This window comes from Puma concolor, chromosome C2 (assembly GCF_028749965.1).
Source record: "Puma concolor isolate L17-30 chromosome C2, mPumCon1.1.hap2, whole genome shotgun sequence".
NCBI classification, from domain to species: domain Eukaryota; kingdom Metazoa; phylum Chordata; class Mammalia; order Carnivora; family Felidae; genus Puma; species Puma concolor.
In genome coordinates, this window is record NC_141675.1 from 156,240,894 (window position 1) to 156,251,350 (window position 10,457).

Below are 10,457 nucleotides of genomic sequence, written 5' to 3' on the forward strand. Positions count from 1 at the left end.
CCGATCTCACCGGGCTTCCAGAGGAAGATGTGGGACAGAGTCCCGGAGACCCCCAGGGCTGGGGGCGGGGGTGGCGGGGAGCAACAGATCGGTCACACGCGGCCCAGGGGGCCCTTTGATCCCCAGCGGATGGATTATGGGCAGGGAGCTTTGGTTGTTAGAAGGCCAGCCCATCTTTGTTTCTGCTGGTTATTCTCAAGCAGTTTGGCAAAGGTGAAAACTAGTCTTCCTCATGCCGACTGGGGACAGGAGCCTGGAGGGGGGCGTTCTGGATCAAAGGCAGTGGAGTTCCTGGCCTAGGGAAGGTCTGACAAAAGACGTGCGAGCTTACAGATGCAGAAATGAATGAGCAAGCAGGTGGAGGCAGCGAGGGACCGGAGGGCGAGTCAGGCCGCCTTCGAGTCCACACCGACGACCGAGCGCCTCTCTTCTGGGCCCCGTCTGGGTGTGAGAACCGCGCTGGCAAGCAAGCACCTGCCGCCACAAGAGAAGACAGAATGGCACATGTCAATCGAATGCAGGCGAAGCGTTGTGACTGTCCCCGGGGCAGTTGGAGACAGGGCTGCGGCATCTAAAAAGGAAACTTTTCGGGGTTTAGTAACAGCTGGCGGTCGGCATGCCCAGACCCTGGGCCGCATGAACACGCCCCCCAACACCGCCTCAGGTAGGCACCTGCTTGGACGATGAGGGAGCAGGTGAGTGAGGCCAGGTGATGCACCCGGCGTCACCCTGCCTCTGCCTGGTGGCGCCCAGTGCCCCCGCCCCCAGGCTGCCTCTCCCCCTCCCCCCCTCACTGCACCCTGAGCTCCTGTGTGACAGGGAGGGGACCTGTCCAGATGGACAGGCACACACTGGGTGGGAGAAGCCGTCACCTCCCCCACGGATATCCCTGGCCAGTGGAAAGAGTAGGTTCTGAATTGGGCTTGGGGAGGAGAAGGACTCACAGAGGTCACACCCGGACCCAAAGCCTTAGGGACATTAAAGTCTATGAAACATCCTGAGCCACAGCACCGAAGGCACGCGATGCCTGTTTCTCACGGGCCACTCCCGAGACTCGGCTCTTGTGCAGACTTGATTTCCTTTCTCTTTTCCCATTTTCCTTTTTTTTAAAGCTTATTTATTTATTTTGAGAGAGAGAGAGAGAGAGAGCACGAGCAGGGGACGGGCAGAGAGAGAGAGAGAGAAACCCAAGGAGGCTCCCCAGAGTCAGCACAGACCCTGACATGGGGCTCGAACTCGCGAACCGTGAGGTCCTAATTTGCGCTGAAATCGAGTCGGACGTTCAACTGATTGAGCCCCCCAAGCGCCCCTCTTTTCCCATTTTTCTTACAGCTGCTGGAGGTCAATGGCAGGGAGGCGCTCTGGATGACTAAGTCCAGTAGCGTAAGGGAGGACCTCACCAGCAAGCCTTGGAGGTGGGAGGCGGGCAGCAGAAGGGGATGGGGACCAGGCTCGGCTCCGTCGGAGGGAGCAGGAAAGGACGGGTCAGATCCCTGGGTGGCACCGGCCACCAGACAGAAAATGCCATCAACAGTGCCGTCCACAGCAGGGACTGTCCTTCCCCCCGACACAGGAAGACTGCAGGTGTCCCTGCTGGTCCCTCGCAGCCCCACCTCCCGGCATCGCCCCGGGTCCCCGCTCTCTGTCCAAGTCACAGGCAGGGGCCGCAGATGAGCACGTTACCTGTGGCCCAAACAGAGAGGTTAGCCTGCCGTCCTCTGGGGTGGGGGCGGCTGGGGGAGAGCGGCAGGGCCGAGGCTATGGTGGCCGTCCCACCCCGGGGGCACCCTCGGGGCCCAGGCCCCACAGCTGCTGGGGGACGAGCCCGGTGCGAGGCTTAGCCCGGGCATATTGTCGTGAATTCCTGCCTCTCCATCTGACCCATGACTCACCGCGGCTCTTGTCGCAGCCTGCCCGGGCTCTAAGTGCCGGGTGTTTGCTTCCTCCCTGGAGAATTGCCAGCCGGAATTATTTATGAGCCTAATGTGCACACTGATGGGGTTCTGGCGGAGGCCAAGGGAACGGGCTGTCTGCAACCCCACACCTGGGTGAGGGCCACGGGTCTCCTCTGCAGAGGACGACGGGGGGAGAGGAAGGATTGTACAGCCGCTTCTCTGGGGCAGCCCCAGCGGCCAGAAACACATCAACGCCCACCTCCCACCATCTCCCGGACGCCCCACGAAGACTGCGGCACCAGGGAGGTGGGGGCTGGGGACAAGAACGGGTTCACGTGCCTCGGATCCCCAGCACGCAGCCCAGGCCCAGACTACAGGGAATGAGAGCCCAGACTCGGGGTTTCTGTCCCAGCTCCGCCAGCTCCTGGCAGGAACCAGGAAGCTCCCCATGCCTTGGTTTCCCCCTCTGACCCCCGGGGCTGCTTTGAGAATTAAATGCAACGATCCCCCAGTGCTAGATTGTTTGCAAAAGTAGCTGCAATTACTCCCACCGCTTCGAGTCCACACCCTCCCGCAAGGTGAGTCTGCAGCTGCCCGGACCCGGGGTGGAGTCTCCCGACACCCGGAATCCGTCGTATCTGTCCGGCTGGGCCCAGGACCCGCACTGGCCAGTAGAATGCCAGCAAGTGACGCTATGCGGTCAGAGCCCCGGGGACCGGCCACGGACAGCCCCGCTAGGAAGGGAGAGGCCAGAGGGCCCGGCCCAGAGGACCGTCCAAGGCCAAAGGCCATTCATCTGGTCCCACCGAGGAAGGGAAGCACGCTCTTGGAAGACGTGAGGGGTAGTGTCGGTGCCAGTGTCCCGTGGGAGGCCGGGTCCTGGGTCGGGGTGCACCCTGCCCCGCGGTGTCCTTGGCCGACCACGTGGAATTGGTAGTGTCCATTTGCCAGACTAGCCAGAACTTGAGGACCCCCTTCCCCTCCTGTGGATGGGGGCGGGGGTCCGAGAAGGCGCCTGGGGGTGGGGCCGCGGCGTCTATGCAAAGGACAGCTGGCGTGTTTTTAGGCTTGTGTCCCTGTTTGCGTTCAGCTTATCCCTGCTCTTTGTGCAAAAGATGATCCGTCTCGCAGCCGGGGGCCTGCACTTTCCTCTGGGTCTAAGTATGGGAGGGGGAGGAGGTGGCCTAGAGGGGACAGACGCTCAGGACCAGCACGGGCTCTAGGCTCCTCTGGAGGCAAACCCCGCCTACAACCTGTGCGACGGGGCTGTGGGCCACGGGAGAGTTGTTTCCTTCTTAAAATCATCCAGTAGCCAGGGGCGCCTGGGGGGCTCAGGCGGTTAAGCGTCCAACTTCGGCTCAGGTCATGATCTCACGGTTCATGGGTTCGAGCCCCGCGTCGGGCTCTGTGCTGACAGCTCAGAGCCTGGAGCCTGCTTCAGCTTCTGTGCCTCCCTCTCTCTCTGCCCCTCCCCTGCTCGTGCTCTGTCTCTCTCTCTCTCTCTCTCTCAGAAATAAACATTAAAAATTTTTTTAAAAGTTAAAAAAAAAAAAAATCTTCCAGCAGCCCAAATGCTGAAACAAAGACACAAGGTCCACACAGATGCCATCGCGAATCTCCTATGGTCTTTAAATTTTAAAAACAAGTCCCCTCGGGGCGCCTGGGTGGCGCAGTCGGTTAAGCGTCCAACTTCAGCCAGGTCACGATCTCGCGGTCCGTGAGTTCGAGCCCTGCGTCAGGCTCTGGGCTGATGGCTCGGAGCCTGGAGCCTGTTTCCCATTCTGTGTCTCCCTCTCTCTCTGCCCCTCCCCTGTTCATGCTCTGTCTCTCTCTGTCCCCCCCCAAAAAAAAAAAACACGTTGAAAAAAATAAAAACAAGTCCCCAGATAATACATATTTAACCGGCATGCTCAGCCAGCAAGGTCATCCCAACCTGAAATGCCCATGTCTGTTTCCTGGGTGCGGTCGCCTTTAACCGGTGGCTCCCTGCCCGTCTCCCCTTTAACCGGTGGCTCCCTGCCTGTCTCCCCTTTAACCAGTGGCTCCCTGCCTGTCTCCCCTTTAACTGGTGGCTCCCTGCCTATCTCCCCTTTAACTGGTGGCTCCCTGCCCCCCCTCCTCCGGCTTGCAGAGAGCTATCCTAAGCTGCCCCTGACTGCAGACACTTTGGCTGCAAGGCCAGGGCTCTTCACCACAGGCTCTGAGAAGGCAGGTGACGTCCGGGGTTCTATCGCGGTCACAGGTGGCCTTTCCACCATCTCGTACAAGGCTTTTGCTGCAAGTAATTGATCAGCAAAGGTGGCAACGAATCGAAGAAACCCCTGAACGGCACCCAAATCCCCGGGAGCGGTCATCTGAACCCAGGTCGGAGCAGGGCCCGAGAACGTGCATTCCTCGCGAGTGTCCAGGCGCGGCCGACGCTGCTGGCTGGGGACCCAGCTTGAAACCACCGGCTTCGTGGACAGAGTCTGTCTCTGGTGCAGACGGCCCGGCTTTGCAGCATGGCTGCCCGCGTCCACGGACAAGGACAGGCTGCTCAGCCCCTCCTTGCCTCAGTTTCCTCATCTGTAAAATGGGGGGAGCACTAACACCTACCCCGCGCGGCAGCTGTCACGTGTTATTTACAACCTAAGTCCGTACCTGGGGAGGAGGAACAAAGGGCGCGAAACTCCCCCTGCCCCGTGTTTCCTTCCTTTCCTTCCATCCCCCCACCCACGGAGCTGGAGTGAGCAGATCCTGGCCAGAAGGGGGGACTTCGAGGTGGGTAAGATGTCAAGGTCAAATGTAGACCCTTCTGGTTCAATCACCTGAACTCACGGAACCGGAAGGGCCAGCACAGAGGCTCCAGAGGAAAGGAAGGAAGAAGGAGGAAACGCAGGTATTTGGGGCCCGCCCAGCACAGCCGTGAGAAAGCATCAGGCAGCGCCACGGAGCCCCTTTCAGAACAGTCGAACACCCCACACCTGCGCAGTCCCCCACCCCCACCCCCAAGCCACGCAGAGCTCCTGAGGGAGGCGGGGCCCTCCCAGCAGCCTCTGCTCTCAGGCTCAGGGCCCGGCGCAAGGCCTGCAGTCAGTGCACCCCGAAGGACACCCGCACCTCCTTTTCTTACTTTGATCGCCCCAAGAAATGAAGACCCTTCCGTCCTGTGCCCTTGCTACACCTCTCCATGTGTGACGGCACGAGCCTGGGACAAGAATTTTCCTTCTCCTCAAAACCCCGTCTGGAGCAGCTGGAGAACATTCTGGAATCTGACCAGATCCTGTGGCCGCCCCGACCGTTGCTTAACGGTCACCAGAAGGTTCACAGGCTCCTTGGGCCCGCCCCGGCGCTCCCCCCGCATCCTGCACGGCCCTGTCCCCACCTCCCGGCAGCGACCATCTGCTCCCTGCCAGGAAGGCCCTTCCTCACCTGTCGCCCCGCAAACTCCCGACAGCGGGGGCTTCCTCCGGGAACGACGACGGTCACCCCCATCTCTTGGCCACCCGTAGCCGTGCTCTGACCCCGGTCTGGACCGCGACCTGCCCGCGTGTCCGGATCCCTGGCTGGACCCTGAGCTCCTGAGAGCAGAGGGCCCCACGGTGAGCCTGGTACTCGCCCCTCAGGCGAGCTCGGACACGCCAGCCTCGTCCCGTCGGGGCAGCTTCAGAGCGGGACTCGGCTCTGACCACCGGGCCCGAGCTCCGGCTTCACGAACGAGCCCGGGGCACGCTTGTTGCCTTCTCGGAGCCTCTGATTCCTGATCTGCAAAATGGGTCTAACCTCCGACTCAGAAGACTGAGAGGACCCCGGCGCAGACACACCCACGAGGGACTGAGGGAAAACCAGCAATTGCCTTCTTAGGATGAGAAAAGCAAACGTCAGGCAGCTCAGACGGTGCCCGGCACGGCCTTGGCCTGCGGACAGACGAGGCGTCAGGAGGCAGCGGGGGAGCCCGCTCGCAGGGAGGGAGGAGCAAGGGGGCGGGGGGCCGTGCATCTCCACGACGGAGGGCAGCTGTCGCTGCTCACGGCCCCCTCTCCAGCCAGTGCTTCCTGCCATCTGTTCTGGAACATTCCTTCCTCTCGCCTTCTCCTTTGGAGGCCCGCCCTCCAGGCTGCAATGATCTTCGTCGGATGTGCCAGGCCCCGAGGTCTGGCACGTTCAAGCTGCCAAGGAGGCAGGGGGCCTCCGGGGTGTGGGAGCTTGAGCCCTGCTCGGACAGGGGCGGGGTTTGCTGGTTGCACCTTCTCAGGGCGACGTCAGCGTCTGTTCTTCCTCTTGGCGGCTGGGGCTGCCGTGGGGAGCACACCTCTTGTCGCTCGCTGGCCCCCGTGCTGTCCTCACAAGGCATCTAAGACATGTTGGGGGACTGAGGGACAACCCGGGCCCACCGGAGGCCGCCAACAAGCCGGAAGCCATCCTCGCCCGGCTGCCCCCCTGAGTCAGCACATGGCATCCCGCACCCGCCGGAGCGTTCGCCCTGCTCACTGCGTCTGTCCCGTAAGGTGCCAGAGCTGGCTGTGCTGGGGACACGGCAAGCAGCCCGAGGACGCACATCTAACACACGCGTGAACACACCTGCGCACAGCACACAGGGCATGCACATGTATGCCCACGCACGAATGCGGCACACAGGGCACACACACATCATACATACACATGCACCCAGGCATGCATATATACATGCACACAGGGCGCACACACGCACACATACACACACGCACATACATATATGCACACATGTACACATACACACATGCACACATACACACATATACACATGAACACATATACACATGCACACACACATATACACACGCACACATACACACATACACACATGCACACATATATACATGCACACAGGGCACACACATGCGCACACATACACACGCGCACATACATATGTGCACACATGTACACATACACACATATACACATGCACACATGGCCCACACATGCGCACACATACACACATATACACATGCACACAGGGCACACACATATACACGTGCACACATACACACATATACACATACATATATGCACACATACACATACACACACATACACACGCACACATACATATGCACACATATACACATGCACACAGTGCACACACACATACACACAAATACACATGCACACATGGCCCACACATATACATGCACACATGCACACATATACACACATGCACACACATATACACATGCACACATACACATATACACATGCACACAGAGCACGCACACATACACACACATACACATGCACACATATATACACGCACACATACACACATATACACATGCACACATACACACATATACACATGAACACATATACACATGCACACAGGGAACACACACATATACACACATATACACATGTACACATATGCATATACACACATGTACACATGTATACATATACACATGCACACAGAGCACACACACATACACACATATACACACACATATACACATGCACACATATATATATATACACATGCACAGGGGGCACACACATGCACACATATACACATACACACATATATGCATACAAACGTATACACATGCACACATACACATACACACAGAGCACACACACATACACATATACACATGCACACATATATACACATACATGCACACATACACACCTGCACACATATACACATAAACGCATGCACCCATATACACATGCCCACATACACACATATACACATGCACACAGGGCACACACGCATACACATATACATGCACACACACATATACACGTGAACACAGGGCACAACACACCTATGCACAGCACACAGGGCACACACATCGCACACACATATACACATGTACACATACACACATACACATGCACACAGGGCACACATGTGTGCACATACACACTTATGGCACATAAGACACACATCATACATACACGTGTGCACATGCACACATACACAGCACACCAGGCACACGCACAGCACACACATATACACACGTACAAACAGGTGCTGAGCCCGTACAACAAGCACACCAGGTTTTATCATTTCCGCATCAGGTTTTCACACACTAGAGACTATTTCAGGCTAAGGGAAGCGAGACTGAAGGTCACTTATGGTCCACGAGGGTGCGCACGTAGAGTCAGAGACCCAGAGACGGCGACGACAGAAGAGACCCGTCACTCTCTGCCTCTGGCTTTGAGGGCAAGCGGGAGGATGCCCTGAGGCCGCAGCAGTCAAGCTGGAGGCTCAGTGTGACCTATCATCACCAATCTCGAAGACACCCCGTGCAAATCCTGTGCGTGCTGTCGCACCCGTCAGAAGTCAGCCTCGCGCCTTCCCCAGAGGCATGCGAGCCTCGGTGTATGCCCGCTGAGGCCGCGGGGGGTGGGGCGGGGGGAGGGCAGCAAGCCCCTCCCAAGAGCCCGCAGCCCCGGGGCACCCTGGTCGTGGCCTCGATTTGGGCCAGTCTTCCCACAGTTGTCGTTTCATCATCTTTAAAACTGAGCTGATATTAGCCACTTTGTGAACTGGTTGTGAAGACAGGAAAAATACTTCAAAGCCCTGAACGCCTGGCAGGGTCCAAAATAAATATACAGTGAATGTGTGTAATGAGGTGAAAACATGCCAAGCGACCAAGAGGCAGGTGTTCTGCTTGGAAAAGGAATCATCTTTGTTTGGAAATGCACCCTTAGGAAGGCACCTGAGGACCTGGGGGCCCATAGACTGGAAGGTGGTTCTCCAGGCACTGGAGGAGGGGGTGATTTCCCAGACGGGGAGGAATGTGAGGAAGGAGAGGGAGGAGCCGGGAGGGGCAGGGGCGAGGAGGGGCGGGTGATGCGAAATTCCCCAGGAGAGAGTAACCCACTCACAAATGTGACATTCACCAGGTGGTGGGAGTCCTAGTTGTCCTTTTAAAGGAGATAAGGACAAACAAGGAAACACAAAAGCTCCTCTGATAAGTAACTCCCAACGACACTCTGAAAAATAAAAACATTGGTAGAAGCTCCAAGATGAAGGGAGAGAGCCCCGCTCTGCCCCACCTCTGCAAAGTTTCCCACACATTTTTCATTCCTGAGACACTGAGGGGCGGGGCTCTGGGCTGATCCTGCCCCAATTCCCTCTGACAGCCACCTGGGTCCCCTGAGCCCCCCCAGGATCTCAGCCGGCCCCCACCCCAGGACTATGAGCTGTCTGTGGCTGCTGTAACAAATACCACAAACTCAGTGTCTTAAGAGAACAGACAGCCACGGTGTTTATTGCAGCATCGCTTACAACAGCCAAGATATGGAAGCAGCCTGGGGCCCGGGGGGCTCAGTCGGTTAAGCGTTGGACTCTGGCTCAGGTCATGATCTCGCAGTTCGTGGGTTCGAGCCCCGCGTCGGGCTCTGTGCTGACAGCTCAGAGCCTGGAGCCTGCCTCCGATTCTGTGTCCCCTCTCTCTCTGCCCCTCTCCCACTCGAACTCTGTCTCTCTCTCTCTCTCTCTCTCAAAAATAAAGAAACATTAAAAAAAAAAAAAAAAGAACATCGATCTTGGAAGCAGAATGTCTGAGTTCAAGTTCTGACTGTGCCATGGATCCTTGGGCAACTTACCCCTGCATATCTCAGTGTCCTCATCGGTAAAATGGGGGTGATCTAAGCCACTCGTCTAAGGGCTGTCCTGAGGGTCAGTGAGGCTTACCATGTAAACCAGGTGGGAGAGCTCCTTGGTTGGATTTTATGCCCTCGAGCCTCTTCTCTTATGCCTCCACTAGCCCCCTTCACACACTTAGGGGCAGAGCGTTCAGAATCCTTGGATTTCCAGAAGGTAAAGTGACACATGTACTAAACAATCCCCTCCCCCGGCAGGTCTGGAGCGGGTGCTCTGTCAATATTTCTGTAACAAAGACCCTTCACCCTGAGCAGGATCGATGACTGGTATAAATAATATTTTCATAGTCATTTCAGGCCAGGAACTCCTACCAAATGAGTCACATTTCAGGCCAGATTTGGCCGCCAAATGAGGCACAGAAACACCTCTCCTGTTTAGTTTGGATTTTGCATTTAAAGCAAAGGGGCTTTCGTTTTGCCTTGAAGACTGACATGCATCCATGGTCCCAGGGATACGGCCCATGAGTGGGGGTGCGCCGGCAGCCGCGGGGGTGCTGGAAAGCCATATGGAAAAGGTAGGTGGCATTTGACTCCAGCGAGGTGAGAGCTGTGGGCAAGAGCGTCCAGGTGCTAACTGATTTTTGAAGGTCAAGCCAAGAGAAGAGGGTCGCTGGCATCGTCTGGACTCCCCAAGAACGCCACTTGGGCAAAGCAAACATGGCGGCCATGTGTCAAGACTGACGCCTGCTGATGCTGCCTGGCCCTTCTGGAAAGTCCCCGCCCTTTCCCTGGGGCGCTTTCCCTCACACTGCCTCCTTCCAGGGCTGACGAAGCAGCGTGTGGCCACGCCCAGAGCCCAGAAGAGCCCGGGGGAGAAGATGGCCCGTGTCAGAAGTGCCATCCTGGCAGGCCAACTGTCCCCCTTACGGCAGGCGTGACAGATGTCCACGGCAAAGCTAAAAGTAGGGATCGCTACTCCTGGGATCCCCC